The sequence below is a fragment of the Camellia sinensis genome, chromosome 6 (genome assembly GCF_055761805.1).
Source record: "Camellia sinensis isolate YWXY chromosome 6, ASM5576180v1, whole genome shotgun sequence".
Taxonomy (NCBI): domain Eukaryota; kingdom Viridiplantae; phylum Streptophyta; class Magnoliopsida; order Ericales; family Theaceae; genus Camellia; species Camellia sinensis.
In genome coordinates this window covers 93,891,132-93,910,040 of record NC_138966.1, presented here as the reverse complement: position 1 = coordinate 93,910,040, position 18,909 = coordinate 93,891,132, and the positions used below count along the sequence as shown (strand labels likewise).

General features: G+C 33.4%; 1 long non-coding RNA gene across 1 annotated transcript; it reads left to right on the top strand.

The window, feature by feature from the left end:
• The first annotated feature begins 14,905 nt into the window (after positions 1 to 14,905).
• Positions 14,906 to 16,898, top strand: LOC145792778 (uncharacterized). Its single transcript, XR_014332674.1, has 3 exons — positions 14,906 to 15,466; positions 16,637 to 16,702; positions 16,837 to 16,898. It is a non-coding gene; the product is annotated as an uncharacterized LOC145792778 (long non-coding RNA).
• Positions 16,899 to 18,909: the final 2,011 nt, after the last annotated feature.

The following is an 18,909-nucleotide window of genomic DNA, read 5'->3' as shown; positions in this document are numbered from 1 at the left end:
TAAGGAGTGGTACAAGCTTTAATGTCCTTGTTGATAAGTCATTGTTTTGGAGGGATTATTTGTCCAATAAGGAGTGGTACAAGCTTTAAGCAATTATTTGTCCAATAAGGAGTGGTACAAGCTTCACGTACCTTGACTTTTTTTTTTTCCTTCTTTTTTTTTCTTTTTCCTTCAAAAAATGATTCATTCTGCTTGGTTTTGTGTTTCGAAAACAGTTTTTAATTTATTTTTTTTTTTCATGTTTTATTGATTTTAGGGGGAAAAAATTCTTATTTTAGTCAAAAAAAATTTAGATGGATAATGTAGTCTTTTTTCATTTTTTCTTTTTGTCAATTGATAGAAAATTAAATTAAATTAAATTAAGCAATACATTAAATTAAAAGGATATTTACACGCAATTTCTAATTTATAAACTTATATTCCATTAAGTTCTAACTAAGATTTTTTGAATCTTTAAATCCCATTAAATTTTTAATAGTCGGAATTACCCTTCAAACAATGATTATTCATCATTTATGATTACTATAAATGAATATGATGATTTGACATTTATTTTGATTCAAAACTTTAAAATATCAACTTTCAAATTAAAAAAAAAAATTATGTGCAAAAAATAAATAAATAAAACGGTTTGTTTTTTTTTTTTTGAAAAAATTGAATTATTATTTGTGCAAAACTGAAAAATTTTGTGTTTATAAAGAAGCATGATGGTAGAACATTGATGTGTAAAGCTGAAGAAAAAAAAAACTATAAAAAAGAAAAAAAAAACTGTGTTTGGTTTGAGTTTTTTGGATTAAGTTTTTTGAAAATTGAGTTTTTTTTTTTATTTTTGTGTTTTTTGTTTTTAGTGAATATTTTTTAAATTTTAAACATTTATTTTACTTTTTTAGATGCACCTTACTTAGATGTATCCAAAAAATAAAAAATCTGTGAAAAAATATTTTAAAAAATTAATAAATACATAAAAATACAAAAAATGTACTGAATTCTCGTATTTGTTTTGTATTTGTGATATTTTGTGAATTTTTAAAAGATTTTTTTCATTTTTTTTTTACTTTTTAGGTATATTTATGTTAGGTATGTCTAAAAATTAAAAAAAATTGCTTAAAATATTAAAAAAATCAATAAAAACAAAAAAAACACGGAAAATAAGAAACTAGAATTTTCTGAAAAGTGTTTTTGAAAAATGATAACCAAGCATAATGTTCTTAGTTTTAAAATTGAAAAAAACTGCTAATGTTATCTATTTTATATGTTCTCGATTTTATTAGATAGTTAAATCAAACAAATAAGTAAATGGCCTTGATTTGATCTAGGCTTGCCTCAATACCTCTTCTAGTAACTAGGTATCCCAGAAACTTACCAGACCCAACTCCAAATGTGCATTTCAAAGCATTAAGTCAGAGCTGATATGTTCTAAGAATATCGAAAACTGCCTTCAAGTCAGCCAAGTGATTCTCAGGTTCTTTGGTCTTCATAACAATGTCATCAATGTATACTTCCATTGTTTTGCCAATTAGATGTCTGAACATCTTGGTCACCAACCTCTGGTAGGTTGCTCCTGTATTTTTCAACCCGAAAGGCATTACTCTGTAGTATACAACCCTTTTGTGGTGATAAATGCAGTCTTCTCCGCATCAGAGGGTACATTGCTATCTGGTGTTATCCCCTGTAAGCATCTACAAAGCTCATCCTTCCATGCCCTTAAGTGGCATCTACTAATTGATCAATCTTGAGCAGTGGGAAATTGTCTTGGAGACAAGCCTTATTCAAGCTGGTGAAGTCCACGCAGACCCTCCACTTCTCATTCTTTTTTTCACAACAACTGTGTTTGACAACCAAGTTGGATAGTTTACCTCTCGAATGGCTTTGGCCTCCAACAATTTGTCTACTTCCTCCTCTATTGCCTCTACATGAACCAATGTCGGCCTCCTTGCTCGCTGAATGACAGGTTTAGCCGACCTGTCTACATTTAGTCTATAGCAAGTGACATCAGGATCAATGCCAGGCAACTCGTATGGCGTTTAGGCAAATACCTTTATGTTTGCTCACAAGAATGACTCTAATTCCCTTTCCTCCTCTTGGCCAGTCCTAAGCCGAGAAGGAAGAATAGCTCTTCATCACCTTGTTAGACTAGAATTTTCTTTAAGGCTTCCTCGCTTTTGTCGGCCAGCTCTTTCCGACATTATCCAGGACCTCCATGTCCTCGTCCTCAATTTCTACTGTTTCTGCCTCTTGCACGTTGCAAGTGGATTTCATTACTGCCATGGAGCAATTCTTTCCCTGCACCTGATCCCGTCTGACCACCTCAATTTCATGCTCTGCTGGGAACCGCAACAGCTGGTGAAGTGTTGTGGGAACAGCCCTCATTGCGTGTAACCATGGCCTTCCCAAGATAACACTGTTAGAGGAGGGAGTGTCAATTACTGTGAACTCTATGCTTACCTTCTTGGTGCTTGCCTACACCTCAAAATTTATTGCTCCAAGCGACCAGGTCGGCATTCCATTGAACCCAACCATTGGGCTGTTGGACTGTTCCAGATCATCTCGGTGTAGGTCGAGCTCCTTGTAACATCTAATATACATGATGTCACAAGAGTTGCCTTGGTCGATCAGAATGTGTTTTACCTGACATTCTCTAATCTTGAGGGTCACTACCAGAGCATCGTTGTGTGGATGCTGCACCATATCCAGGTCTGCTTCAGTAAAGGACACCATTGGTCCTTGGCACTCGTCTGTCCTAGGCCTCTTTTGCTAGACCTGATACACATGTTGTAAGTGTTTCACCCTCTGAGTCTCCCCACGTACCTCGTTCTCATTGACTCTTAAGTGAATCACATTGATCACTCGAGGTTCGTCTACTTGCGGTTGCGGTGCTGGTAGAGGTGGTGCTGCTGGTGCTTGGGGCAACCTTGCTTGTTCTTCCCTTGTTCTGGCCTTATCTACTAGGTCCCTTAAGTGACCTTGTCTAACCAGATCTTCCAAATGTGCTTTTAGGGCTCTATAACCCTGCGTCAGGTGTCCATCTTCATTGTGATAAGCACAGTGCTTCTCTAGACTTCTCCCTATAAATTCGCCAAGGATCCTCTCCGACGCTCTATAATACAGTTGGTTCCTGATCCTTACTAGAACTTTGCAAACCAAGATTCGAAACACAGTGGTGACTACCTGTGCAACCCTTAGTTCTGTTTCTTATCTATTAAATCTAGTATTACCTTGGCCTCACTTCGGCGAGCCATTTCTATTTTCCTGCTTCAGTGCCTTTGCTCCCAATGTATCCTCCTCTACTCTGGCATATTTCTCGATCCTTGCCATGAGCTCCTCCATACTCTTTGGCAGAGTCTTTGCCAATGACTTTCGAAGCATGCAGTCATCCTCCAAGCCGTTCTTAAAAGACATGACCGCTAACTCTTGGTTGCATCCTGGTATTCGGTTAAACACCTTGTAATACCTTTTGACATAAATCCTGAGGCTTTCACCCTCGCCAATTTTCAGAGCCATTAGGGAGTCTGCCCTCAACGGCTGCAATTTGTTTGTAACAAACCTGGCCACAAATATCTCGGCCAGGCCTTCCCAACTCTTCACAATTCCTTTCGGCAACTTGTGAAACTAATCTGATGTAACTTCCCTAAAAGGATGAGGGGAACACCTTGCAGAACAACGGTTCGTTCCCAATATGCAGTGCCATTGAATTCAAATATAAGATGACATGAAAGTTCGGATCAGACTTACAGTTATATATTTGGAATCTCGGCATATGGAACCTTTTCGGGGCCTTGAACTTATCGAACTCCACTGAAGCTTGACCGGAGATGTGACCTCGGCATTCTGCTGCTTCCTTTGGAGGTAGTCCCTCAAATCCTCCTTAGTCCGATAAGAAGCTCGGCTGTCAACGGATTTTAGCCTTTTTGGTGCGCTGCTGCTGGCATCATTATGAGTCCTCTTGGACTTCTTTTCATTCACCGTGTCAAAACAAAGTTCCTTCCCCTGAACATGCCGATGTTCTTTGACATAAGTTTCCTGAGTCCGAGGTGTCCTTTAAGAGTCTCCTCTTCTTGACTTTGCTCGCCCGGCAACCCGTGAAGGCCGATGTAAGTGTTCTTTCACCTTGTCATACTGAGGGACTGTTGGGATTGTTTTTTGCCTCCCTTTCTGGGCGTCGTTCTTAGCCACTGGAATCGGCATGTCCTTTAATGGAAACAGTGGTTGCATGACATTGTTTTGTATCATGAAGTTGACAATCGATTATAGGTCTGCCAACTTATTTGTCATTCTCTTCGTCTCGCCGTCCCTCACCAGGCATCTATCTTTCCATACCTGGAGGTCGCTTTCGTTATAGTACTCATCTCAGCTTGCTTTCTTTGGTGGGTCTCCCTCTTGGTGGACGTCCTTCTCCCCATGATTCTAATCCCATGGTCCTTCATTAGGGTTCTCTTTCTCTATGTTAGGATCGGCATTTTTACCACTCCCATTAGGGATGTCGTCCCCAATCTTCTCTTTATGTCCGTTGTTGGACATCTATTCTCTTTAATTCTCACAAACGGTGCCAAATTATGGGTGTTGATTTTTGACCACACAACCAAACAAGGAAACTCAGTAGGAGAGCACCGGTAGCATAGATTAAGCCCGAATAACCTGTCACAGAAAGATAAGAATCCGGCGGTGGTTCGTCCACTCGGGGGCACTCCGATGATCCAGTCAGTAATTATCTCTCAAAGATAGCCAATTGTGTTTAACTCATAAGAAGGAACTTATTGCTTGCAGTATATCACACATACCTCAGACCCAAGGGGGTGCCTTGCTTTTATAGCCAGCATTGACCTGATCCCTGTAAAGGCCTAATCTTCAATGGACTCAGACTCAATACTCATCTTGGGCTCTCAGCTAGATTAAGATAAACTCCCTGAGAGTTTTATCTTTATCCAAACTAAGATCCTCCCATGTTCTAAGACTCTTGTCCCTTATCCGTTCATCCTGGATTTCGATATCTCCGCAGATAACCTCAGCCTAGCTAAGATCACATCGGCGTCAGAACCAGGCCACGTGGCACCTCGGCTGACACCACAGCATCACCTTAGCCACGTGCTACAGATTTTATAAAACTTTATAGAATTTTGAATTGAGAATAAATAAAGAAAAATGGTAAAAGTTGTTCTATAAATGCATTCTTTCTTAATTTTTAATACAAATAGTGTATTGTTGATCAGTAATCTTTTAATACTCAAAGAATTAAAAGATGTAAATATTTAAATATTTCAGCCCGTTTGATTTGGTTGAGTGTACAAAATTTCCAAACCAAATAAACATGCATATTACAAAAAATTGACCAAAAACTAAAATTTCAATCAATTATAAACAATCAAGATGATTTTATTGATTATTTTACATCCCTAATATGAAGTACTGATAACGGTTTGCACCACAATTCAGAAGCCCGTCATGCCCCATTTTGTTAGCTCGTTCTCTTCCTTGCAATTAATTATTGTTAGTGTGATTCAAATTATTGAATTTAAAAAGTTATTATATAATTTATTTTTAAAATAATAATATAATTACTTAATTTCAAATACATAATTTTTCAATTGTTTTTATAACACAAGGATACCTTATAGCATCCACTATAATTGATTAGTCTATGTTTTTGTGTAAGAAATAACTAATAGATTTGTCAGCTACGGATCAAAATTTTATTAGAGGCTTGTGTGTAAATCTTAATAGTTAGATATATTGTCTAATAGGTCATATAATAATTAGTTACGTTTTTCATCAAATATTATTTAAAAAGTCACTAATTGTTAATTTTCAGTAACACTTTAAAAATTGTCACAAAAAATATTACTAATTATAAGTTTTAGCAACAATTTAAAAAAATTGTCATAAAAAAGTCACTAATTTTCAATTTTCAACGATAGTTTGAAAAATTCGTTACAGGAAAACATCACTAATTGTAAATTTTAGTGACAATTTATAACAATCGTGACAAAAAAAAATCATTAATTGTTATTTTTTAGCGACATGCAAACAAATTGTCACAAAAAAATATTTTTAATCACAATTTTATTAGAATTTATTTTCAATAGGATTTGATGAGAATTAAATCTAACTTATAAAACATATTAGTGGTTTATCCAACTTTTTATTTCGTTAGAAGCATTAACTCATATATTAGTTTGTTCGTATGTTAATTTTTTTGTAAATTGTAAACAAAAATGTTAGAGGTTTTAAATATTCTATCAAAAATTTTACCAAACACTTACATGAGTGTAGGTCTCTCCCACACTCATGTGAGTATTTTATAAAAATTTTGGTACAATATTTTGGCTTTGTTTGGTAGAGCTTTCTAAAGTTAATTCTATCATTACATTTGAGTGGTGTTTGTTTACGGTTTTCAAAAATTAATTCCACACTCACTTTTGAAAACTCTGTCCAAGACGAGAAAATTTGAGCTAAGCAGTCGTCCTCCCGAGGTCCAGCCGGTTGACCGGAACAGTACATTTTTTTTTATTTTATTTTTTTTTACAAATGCCACATGTTATTTTTTATATTTTAAATAGAAAAATGGAATTTTTTTAAAAAAAATTATGAGTTTTAAATAGAATTTTGAGTTGTGTGTTTGGTTACGAATTGTAAATTTCTGTATCAAATATCATATGCCACATCGAAAATTTTCCACTCAATTCAAAACTCATTCACCAAACAAAATTTTCACACTTAAATCATAATTTCAAAACTCACAAACTCAAAATACAACTCTATTCATAAATCATATTTAAAAAACTTTACCAAACACAACCTTTGTATTTCTAATATTATTCAATTGTATAGTATGGATTAAACATGCGATACAAACACAAAGAGGAGGTACCAGGTGCAGGCCAGTGGACCCATTTGTAACCATTTTTTTGTTTGAACATATACAATTATGCAAAGTGAATGAATTTTACTCTACTTGACATATACAATTATGCAAACAAAAGATGGTACCAGGTAACACAAACACATAGAGGAGGTACCAGGTGCAGGCCAGTGGACCCATTTGTAACCATTTTTTGTTTGGACATATACAGTTATGCAAAGTGAACGAATTTTTACTCTACTTGCCAATTCCCCCTCCCCCCATGTGAATTTTATAAAACACACTGTCACATATTCATTGCAATGTCTATACCGGAAATTTGATATTCATTTTTGTTGTTTCATGTCATTAACACACTAATACTTAATTTTGACATCTTTGTTGAAGATATTTTTAAATACAATTGAAATCAGTCATAATTGTATAATGATATTGGGACAAATAATTGCGATACCTCCAACTTAGTTATATTTTAAAAGGTGAGATTCATTATTTATATATTAACTTTTTGTATTTTTATGAACAAATGAATATAAGTGACAACATAAATGACGTGTGCAACATTGCACAAATAAAAAATAGGGTAAAATGTCACTTCTCACGGTGCCCACCACCATGTCGGTAGGTTTTGTTCACGTGGTATCAGTTTTTATAATTCTTTTTATTTTGTTTTTTTTGTAATTTTTGAGTAGTTCACTCACTGTTTAAGAAAGCATTTTATTTGGCAAATTGTTGAAGGCCCTTGTGGTTGGATTTGTTAGATTAAGTATTGCCCACATTTATAATGCCGTCAAATTAACCATCATATCTTCCTTCTTCTTCTTCGTTTTTCATTTTTTTTTTAATATCTTTTATTTTATTTTATTTTATTTTATTTTTTTGCAAATATAAGTAATTTACATATCACATCATAAGGGGAGGGAGGGAGAGCAGTGCTCGATTGAACCCTAGACCAAAGAGTCACTCCTCCAAAATCCCCATCCACTAATGTGTGTGGAATCATAATTAAATTGTTTGTTTGCAGCTTATGAAATTGTTTATAATTTTTATTTATTTATTTTAATAAGTAGTGTCAACATATTTAGTGCAGTTTATTCTCATAATTCAGAGGTACAATTAACTTCAATAAATCGAAAAATTAATAATTAAGAAATAAGATGAGATATGATTTTAACTTTTATTTTCTGATTATTAACTTTCAACTTATAGTTGGAGTTGTACCAAGCATGTGCATTATCTCCAAGGTACTGGTGGATGGTGAGCATCGACCAGATCGGGCCAAGTTTGAGTCGAACCCAAGTTAGAATTAATAAGAAAGTTTCGTGTCCAGCTTCAGACCAACTTGACATCTAGCCTCAATGTCTTATTCCAATTCGGATTCTAGAATGACATTAAATTTCTAGTTCATATATTAAATATAATTTTTAGGATAAATTATAGTTTGAACCAAATCTCACTTTAAACTCTACACATGAAATCATGGCAGTCAACCACTTACACTTCTGAACAAATCCTACTTTAGTCTTTGCACATGAAACTGTAATAGGCAACCCTGGTACTTTCGGTCAAATCTCACTTTGGTCCTAATACATGTGTTAGTGTTCTCTTTCTGTTACTCAATTGTTTAAATATTTAACAGAATCTAGTCATATGATAAGAATGTGACTACAACATGAGGGTAAGAAAACAAAATGATCTACATTTTTTTAGCAATGCACATTTTATTCCAAAATTTACATCAAAATATGACCGTATTAGGATAAAGCAAAACGCAAATTGTGAACAATTAAGGATATGAATTAAGGTTTTGCATAAATTTGAATCACGAAACTCTATTTTTACGGCAACATAGCTTTTTGTCTATTCATGTTTCTTTCTCTTTGATTTCTTTGTCGTATCTTTTTTTAGTTACGATACGAACACACACACACACACACACACACATATTGTAGCATATAACTCTCATGTGCTTATCACATATGACAAAGTGCATTGGTGGGAAACATGAATAATTTTTCTCTTTTACTCTCATTTCGTAATCACATTTTTGTCACATGACTGAATTTTATTAAAGATTTAAAAATGAAGTAACAAAAAAGGGATAGTAATACTTATGTAGGGACCAAAGTGGGATTTGAGTAAAAGTGCAAGTGGTTGACTATCACGATTTCATGTGCATGGACCAAAGTATGATTTGACCAGAAGTACAGGAGGTTGATTGTTATGATTTCATGTGTATAGGCTAAGGTCACCAAATCTCACTTTAATGCACACTATCATAGTGCATGAAATTTTGCTCCGTCTACTCTCATCAGTTGGGTAAAGACCAAAATACTACTTACACTAATTACTCATCTTACACTTAATGACTAATTTATTCAAGCTTACATTTCTTGGATGACGTGACTCTTGGATGTTGCTTCATCCAATGACGCAATATTATTACAAGTCAAATTGGAAAATCAATCTGCGTAGTTCAATAATCAAGATCATATCTAAATCTGTTGAAAGCTTACTAATTTCACAACTTCAAACTTGTCAATCAAAGCTACTTAGCATGCCACTAATTATAACACACACATCAGTTTTTATTGCGTTAAACAAGACAACAAAACCATGGCGACGTTGAGTCATGTTTTCTTTCTTTGGCTCAATTAAGATGTAACTTAAAGTCTCCAAGACTTTCTGTTCATCTAAAGAATAGGAATACCTTGTTAATATTTGAACATCTCTACTAAGTCTAGGTCAATCAAATTAACTTCCATAAACTAAGTCAATTAGAGAGGAAAAAAAATGCACATTGAGATTAATTTGATTAGCATATCACAACATAATTTTATCGCAAAAATCTAAATTAAATAGTGACAATATGATACAAGTCACAAGATCAAAAATCCACTATGCTTGTAATCATCTTTTGACCACAAGTGACAATTATCCAAAATTTAATTTAATTCATGCGCAAAATATTGGTTTTCAGGAATAAATCTACAAAGATTTTTCTTAACCGAACAACCTCCCACTAACTATGGCATGCCTAAAGTATGATAAAATATTTAACCCCACATAATAACATCGCAATGTAATTCATAAAAGAAAACATGTTAGAATATTTAATCATGAAATTAAAATTCACCAATATAAATAAATCATGCTATTTAAAATAACAACATACTACAAGTTCTAATAATTTAAAAGAACTTACCATGCTGCATACAGTATTTAAATAATACCATGACATATTTCTATAATTTCTGCAAATTTTTGAAATTTTCTAGAATTACAAGTAATTAATAATTACACAGAAAATCCAAAAAAAATATTACAGAATCTAAAAAAATACAAAAAATATACCAGTAAATAAAATTACATAGTAGTAATCTACTGTAAAAATTTTAAATTCAAAATCCAAGTCATGCTTTTCCAAGAGAAATTTAACGTTAATATATTGAATTATTCATTAATAAAAAAATATTTTATTTTTCAAAAAGTTCTGAAACTTTAACATATTGTATAAATATGAATTAAAAGTCCAACACTATAAGTCACGCTTCAATCATAATTATAACAAATATTCTACAACCAATTAATGTAGTTTTGATTTTTAGGAAAGCCAAACAGGGCCCTTGCCCATCAGCAGCTACCAACAGCGCTTGCGTCAACGTCAAGACTTCAGTGTGTGATGGTGACATTATCAGCCCGTGTAGTGATGACAGCAGCACACACTGAAGTCTTGACGTTGACGCAAGCGCTATCGGTAACTGCTGATGGGCAAGGGCCCTGTTTGGCTTTCCTACTTCAACTCTCACCCAAAATTAGGGTTTGAATTTTCTTCTCAACCGTAAGTCGAAATCAGACCCATAAGATATTATTTCGAAGGTCTCGAAATAAAGATTCTAAATATATAATTTTCATAATATGAAAACAAAGCAAGTAAAAATAGCCTCTAGTTAAAGTTACAAAAATTAAATATAAATATTTATTTTTCTCAAAATCCAACCGTTCGATTTTTGTAAAACTTTGCAGGTATGATCTAAATAATATGGATTACTATAATGATTCTGGTTTAGACCCGACCCATTTCTTACTTTTGAATCCAGAAATCCATGTCCTTAACTATAGTTCATTTCATTTTTATCTTGTGCTGGTTGAGTTTGACTATTTGGGAGTGATAGTTGTATTTGAAACAGGTTAGGGAGTTAGTTTTTCAGAGAATTTTTTCATAGATTTTTGTTTGTTCGCTCGAACCGTCTTTCTTGCACTCCAGCGGTTTTGCAGGTCTGAACTTCTAGGAGGGGGTCATTGTACGTTCGAGCAATGTTTTTGGTCATTCGAGTGGTGTCACTTATTGTGTTTGATTCTTAAGCAGTGTTTTGGTCGCTCGAGCAGTCTGTGCGTATATCAATCCAAGAAAATGGTATTTTGTGACTTTTTCATATCTCTCTCTCTCTCTCTCTCTCTCTCTAAACATTTCAAAAACCCTAAATCTTCACTCACTCACTCTCTCTCTCTATCTCTCTCTCTCTTTCTAGTTCTTGCATTCAAGTTCCAAATACTCCCAATCCATTTATTTCTTTACCCTAACCCTTTGGAGAAAATAGTAGAGCACGTCGAGGGCTTTGTTTTAATCGGTGGAATTGTTGTTTTCGGCTCCGCCAAACTTCAACATTTACTCTCTCTTATCTTCTAATCTTGAGGTAAAGATTTCTTCAACCTTAGGTTTGATTTTTACCCTAGTTATTTGTCTATTTATGAAATCTAGTGATTTGGGGATTTTGGGTTAAACCTAGGATTTGATTTTGAATTGAAAAGAGAGATTTTTCAAATGGATTATTGAGAAAGGTTGTGGGGGTGTGTTATTGATTGAGATGTGTTAAAATGGTGGATTTCTTTACTTAAAATGGATTTTGTAAGTAAATGGGGTTTTTATTGTAAATTATGGATATTGGTTTGTGAAAAAAAATGATGTTGGGTTTTGTAAGAATGAAACAATGTCTTATGTTGATGATGAATGTGGAATTGGATATGTAATATCACTTCCATTTTAAAATGATGAAATTATATTTTTTGTTGAAAATTATCCGTTGTATAATAATATCTTTTTTTGGCTATCGATGAAGGATAGCTTTGATTGTTATAGAAATTGCATAAGGATTAGGTAAATTGAAACTAATCATTCATACATTTTACATTGAGTATTGTTGCATACTTAAACATTGAAAACGTTTTGTTTTGAGAAAAATTGGTGAATACCTCACTGAATCTAGTTAGGGGGTGTGGTTGTGGTTGTGATGTTGACATGTGTGTCTTTGGTGAAAGTCTAGAAACCCGCGCGGTTAGGTGTCGATCCTTCTGGTTGGTACTGGTAAAATGGCTTTAGTAGGGCTTGTATAGCCTACTAGCAGACACGTACCTAGAGATTCCTAGTGTTCTGTATTCGGTGCCCTGTTTTCTGTTATAAAAAGATTATTTTCATGAATTGATATATAACTTGGCATTGCATAGTTTTGAGATGGAAATGAGAAATGTTTGACAAATGGCATGCATGTGCAATCATCTTATGACTTTGTTAAGATTCATATATTGTGTTAAAGTATCTCTATTGGGATTTGGCTCACCCTATGTAAAAAAACAACTTTCAGGTGTTGATGATATGCCTCCACCAAGAACTTAACTTTGAAGGACTTGGGTTTTAATTGCATTGAGTTGAACTCATTTTGTTATACTCAAGTATCGACTTGGAAAGATGTAGTCATTATGACATATGATTACTTGATTTTACTTTTACTTTTAAATTTGTGTATTTATGCCATATGCTATAGATTCAGAATTTAGGATTTATGAATATATATGCGCATATGTCATCTTTTGTACGATCAAGTTTATGAATAGAATATTAGATATGAGTTTATTGATCATTTGTAAGAAACGTTATGAGATGAACGATTGTTATTTATTTCAAGACGTTACAACTACAATAGATATGAAATTTAAGACGATGAGATAGTTCAAAAAAACATCAATTTCTATACACAAATCATATCTATACATATATTCATGCACAAATAATACGAAAACACCTAACAATGGCTCTGATACCAATGTAGAAAAAATAAGAAATAATAATCAGTGGAAATAAAAGGATTCGAGCATACCTTTTATGCTCAAAATGAATCCATGGATCATGTAGGTGAATCGTGTGCCTCATTGATATCTTTGAATAATTCATAGTAGTGGAGTAGAACTACTGCATTACTATGGAGAGAGAACAAAAATAGAGAAGACTCTAGGAGACTGATCAGATAAAGTTAAAATTAATTCTCACTATATAATACTTATATTATATGAGAGTATTATAACCACTCACAACTCTATTTGTCTCAACAGATGAGATAGTGGGTTAATGACATTTTTTCCCCAAGATAAGTTAATCCAAGTCTACTTTGACTGGGTCTCTCTTTATGGGTCTTAGGCCATGCCACCATGGGTGACTCAATCGGTATGGGTTCTAAACACAACCCAATTTCCAACAACATGTGATTCTCAACCATGAAAAAAAATACACTACAACCCAAGCACAACAATTACAATATCTCTCCATTATCTATTGCTTTTAACCTTTATTTTTCATATATCAATTCAATTCTGATGTTGCTGCTAGACATCACGATGCCGTTACAACTCAAGTTTTTTCGATGTGGTGTTATTGTTTGCTATCAATTAGCCATCATGATTTTTCTAAGGGCTTAGTCCTAAGGGGCAGATCATGGGGATGGCAAGCATTTGGTATTTTGCAAGAGTAGGTAGACTAACTCTCATAGGTGCTAATCTACAGATTGACAACTAACTTTTGCCGATAAAAAAAAAAAAAAAAAACCATGCTCTCATCTGTAATACTAGCTTTTCTTCTACTCGTATTAAAAACAAAACTATACCAACAAAACATGGTTTTTTTGCCCAAAAAACCAAAAACATATATATATATATATATATATTTTCCATAAATATAAAACTACACCAACACGAACACCTTGTCTCTTTAGATATTTTATTTGAAAGCTAAATAATTGTATGAATTTCATGCTAAAGATGTTTTCTACAGTTGCAAAGTTCACTTCAATGAGGATTTTATTGTCAATTGTTGCTTCATTAGATTTAGAATTATTTCAAATGGATGTTAAAACAACATTTTTAAATAGAGAATTAAAAAATATATATATATATATATATATATGGTTTAACCAGATTTTTATAAAGTTGAAGGCCAAGAAGATAAAGTATACAAACTTAAGAAATCATTATATGGACTTAAACAATCATCTAGACAGTGATATTACACTTTCCATAATGCTATAACTATATACAGTTTTAAAGCAAATGAATATCATCATTGTGTGTATTATTAGAATAGTGGGAGTAATTTTAATATTTTCTCTTTGTATATAGATGATATTTTAATTGTTGGTAATAACATTGCATCAATTGAAGAGATTAAGAATTTTCTAAATAGTCAATTTGAAATGAAAGACATAGGCGAGGCATCTTTTGTATTAGGAATACAAATAATTAGAGATAGAAAATCGAAGACATTAAAATTATCTCAAAAACAATATTTTGAAAAAATTGTGAAAAGATTTACTATGGAAAGTTCAAATCCCATTAATTCACCTATCCATAAGCAAACAATCTTATCAAGAAAAATGTGCCTAAAAAGTGAAGAAGAAAAACAAAATATGGAAAATAAGCTTTTTACTCAAGCTGTTGGAAGTATTATGTATGTAATGTTGTGTACGAGGTCTAACCTTAGCTATGCTATAAGTGTGGTTCATAGATACCAAATTAATCCTGGAGATTGAGCAGTAGTTAAAAGAATTTTAAGATATATTCAAGGAATTGAAGAATACAAACTAACCTACACTACAGGAATTATGAGTTTTGACCACGTTTATTTAACGGCGTTTTATAAAACGCCACATTTTGTCATATTTAACGGCGTTTTTTAAACGTAATTTCTTTTTAATATTGAAACGGCACCGTTTCAATGTTTGAAGGCATTTAGAAGCGCCTTCAAATGTCCTCTCCCCCTATATAGGCAAGTTGGTGAATTCGTTCACTCATTAGTCTCTCGTTCGCTTTCTCTCTAAACAAATGCGCTAATCTCTTCCAGCAGGATGCCTCTCTAAAAATTTCGAATCTCTTACTCACTCATCTGTTTATCGATTCATCTCTCTTTAAACAGAATGCCCTAATTTCGATTTTGATTCTCTAAACAGAATGTCTCGATTTTGAATATCCCTCAATGAATCTGTTTATCGATTCATCTCTCTCGACTTCGATTTCGAAATTTATGTTTCGATGATTCTCTCTCTCTATTTCGAAGCCTATTTTGAATCTAAGTCCTCACGCCTTCTTTGATTTCGATTTCATCTAAATCTCTGATTTCGATTTCGATTTCGCAGCTCTACCGCCACCACCATCTGCACCGACGAGGTAGGTGAGCTCTCTCTCTCTCTTTCAACCCTCTCTAAACGCTTATCATTCGCAGAGATTCAGATCGGTTTCGATTTCGAAGCTCCACTGCCACCACCATTTGCACCATCGTCTACTAAGGTAAGCTCCACCGTCTCTCTATTTCTCTCTGAAACTCTTCATTTTCGTCTCTCTCTCTCTCTCTCTCTCTCTCTCTCTCTCTCTCTCTCTCACGCCCGCGCGCACACACACACACACACAGATTTCAATGGAAGAATATAGTTTGCCCTAATTGTGATTTTTTGTGTTCCTAATTGGAATAGTCTCTAATTTATGTGCTTTATTGGAAAATCTATAATTCTTGCTGTGTTCTGATTTAAAACATTGTGGATTGTGAATTTGTGTGGATGTTTTTATTGTACAGTTATAGTTATGGATTTGAAAAAAGGAAAAAGAAGCAAAAAGTAGGAAAAAAATTATTCGATCTCGATCGAAGTTGTTGATAAATTTTTTGGTAATAAGAAACAAATAATAGAGAGTTCTGATTCAGTTGATGAAGATTTGGTTTGGTGATTAAAGAGCCTAATCAATGTATAAATGATAAGCTAAGAAGAGAGTTTATTGAAGAAACAATATTCTTTTACAGAGACAAAATCATAAATGCATACAGAGAGAGTTTGTGTAAACTACTTTCCCTGGGTTGTATAGCATGGAAACCTTCAACTACACAATGAGCATATGTTGATCCATCAATCTACCTTCATGCATACCTATCTATATTTACATTAATCCATAGCTTCTATGAAACCCACCATATTGAACTTCTCTCGAGTCCCAAAAAAATCCCAACAAATCCCTCCCCAAATCTAAGATTCAATATGGATTGACAATCACAACGTGAGTATGACTTTCATTTGCTGCATGTTTTAACTTCAACTGATTTTGAACTTTATGGTTTCTTTGTTGCCTATTATTTGGTAAATTCTTATATGATAGCTTGTGATTATGTTTTTGGGCTAGTGCTCAACTTGCCATTTGGGGTGGTTGGATTGGGCTGGAATTATTATCTCAATGGAATGCCTTACAATTTGGGGTGCTTAATCTTATTCTCATGTCTTGATTGATTTTTAACGAATTATTTCTGTATTGTGATTGATTTATAACTCCAGCTGAAGCAAATGTGATACTTCACCTTATTACCCCTACTCTCTTTGTTGTGTGGGCTGTAAATTTTTTTAGTAAATTGTTCTTCACACTAATTGTTGCATATGAAATTAATTTGCTGATTATCTAGTTTATTGTTCTACACAGGTAATTCCTAAATGTCATTTTCAATATTCTGAACAAGAAGGTTTATAATTATTTTCCATATCCATAGTAAGTTACCTTTGCTGAATGAGTTAGGGCCTTATAAATAGTGAAGTTAGATTGTGTTATTAATCTCTCTTTGCAGCTCTCAAACGTTGTGATAATTAAAAGATCATTTTTCCCCTTTTGCGGCTTTGTCTCAGTTATACATCTCCTAGTTGGTGTGGTCTATTGTCTTGTCAGTTGGGCTGTTGGTTTGCCAAAATGAGCAATGAGTTTCATCTTCTGCATTTGTTATTAGTTCTTCATAGGTTAAATTTTGGCTTGCATTATTTACTTGATTTCTAATCTGCCTACACAGCCAATCAACAAAGAACTCTTGACAATCCTCACTCCAGTAGCATTCTGTCACGCCCTTGGACATGCCATGTCCAATGTATCATTTGCCGCTGTAGCTATTTCTTTTACACATGCCATTAAAGGTATATGACTCTTGCAAAGAGAAGCTATGTTAAGCTAGTAATCTTGATATTCTAGATTTATGTTACTAATTATATCAAATTTATATACATATCAGACGTGCATCAGTCTTTTCTCATGGTCTTATAAAAATCATATTTTAATTCGAAGTTTTTATGATAATAGATGGGTTATAGATGTTCTGGAGTTGGGTCCTTTTGATGGCGAGCAACCTATTTACATAAGATCGATCAATCATTAATTTAGGCTGCAAGTTATTGTGCTTATTACCTCCTTCTGTGGCTGTAATAGGTAATGGTAGTTGAAGATGATACTTCTGATCTTTCCTATTTATATGTTTGATCAACTATTCCTTGGTCTAAACATAGACTTCATCACCCTTAGACAAACCACAAATTCAATCTAACCAAAACACTTCTATATACATATATAGATATCGTTTACATTGGTCGTGTAATTTATTTTAGCTAATTTTGTTTCTCTCATATCTATAAGCAACCAACTCCTTTTCTCTTTCCATTTTTGCACCCTTCTGGTTGTTCTGTTTCAGTTCAAAACATGAGTAAAGAAGAGTTCTTGAAGATCCAGGTACTCTTTTATATATGATGCTGAGGCAACATAGCTTCTATCCACGATTGTTCCCATATCAAATGGCATTATATGATGCTGAGGCAACGGAGCTTCTATCCATGATTGCTCCCATATCAAATGGCAGTATAATTTGAAATTTAAATGCGTTATGTTATCTCCCAAGCAATTCTCTAGCATTGTCTTTCATCACTCATTTTACGTCCAGCCACATACAGTTTCATGAATGAAGAAATGAATACTTTGTCTTTGAATAAATAGTCCCTTGATTCTAGTTGCTAGATTAAGGAATTACATGTTTGGTTCTTTTTATTTTTAAAGAATCTATATAAGATGTTGTACAAATATTTCTTGTTTAAATTATTGATTGAGATGTCAATTTCTTTAAGTCATCTTCAAATCTAATTAAGGTAGGTCAAAATTTTCTTCAACGTTCTTTTTAAATTTCATCAAAACACTGGTAGTCTAATATAAGATGTACATACATTTGCTGGTAGTCTACTGGGAACTCTGGACTTACAAAACTGTAACTTACCGCGTCCATCAAAATTTAAATTTGCACACTCATTGGAAGTTTAATTGTTATTTTCTTTAGCCGAACTTTTGTTGCTTATTTCTTGTGCCTTTGTTCCTTGGTGTTCCATTTGTCAAATAGAATTTTTTTTTACTTCTATCCTGTGATTATTTTCCATCTTATCTTTTTGGTCTCTTCCTAACAAATCAGCTCTTTCATCACCCAGGATTGGATGCATACTTCTTTCTGTTGGACAGGGTGAATTCCACGGTGAAGCGATACATACTCTGAAGTTTGTTGTGAACCAGGCAGACTACACTGTGCAGGCACTAAGAAATGTCACAGAGTATCTATTACTTGCGAAAACCATTAATATGGTCTAGGTTTTTCTTCCTTCAAATGCCAAAGATGAAATCGACAAGTTGAATGCAGATTTAAATACTGCAGCAGGTTTTTGATTGCATATACATTAGTATATATATATATATATATATATCTTTAAATTACATAAACATTCACCCATAAATTTAGAGTGCAAATTTCAGTTTGCCCCTATGATTCAACTCAAGCTTCATGAACTACACAACAAGTTTTTGATTGCATATTCATTAGTATATATTTATATGTCTTTTCTCAATTATTTTGCTGGATTTTTGATCAATTGAGTGGTTGGGTCAGTGGGACATTGGTTAAA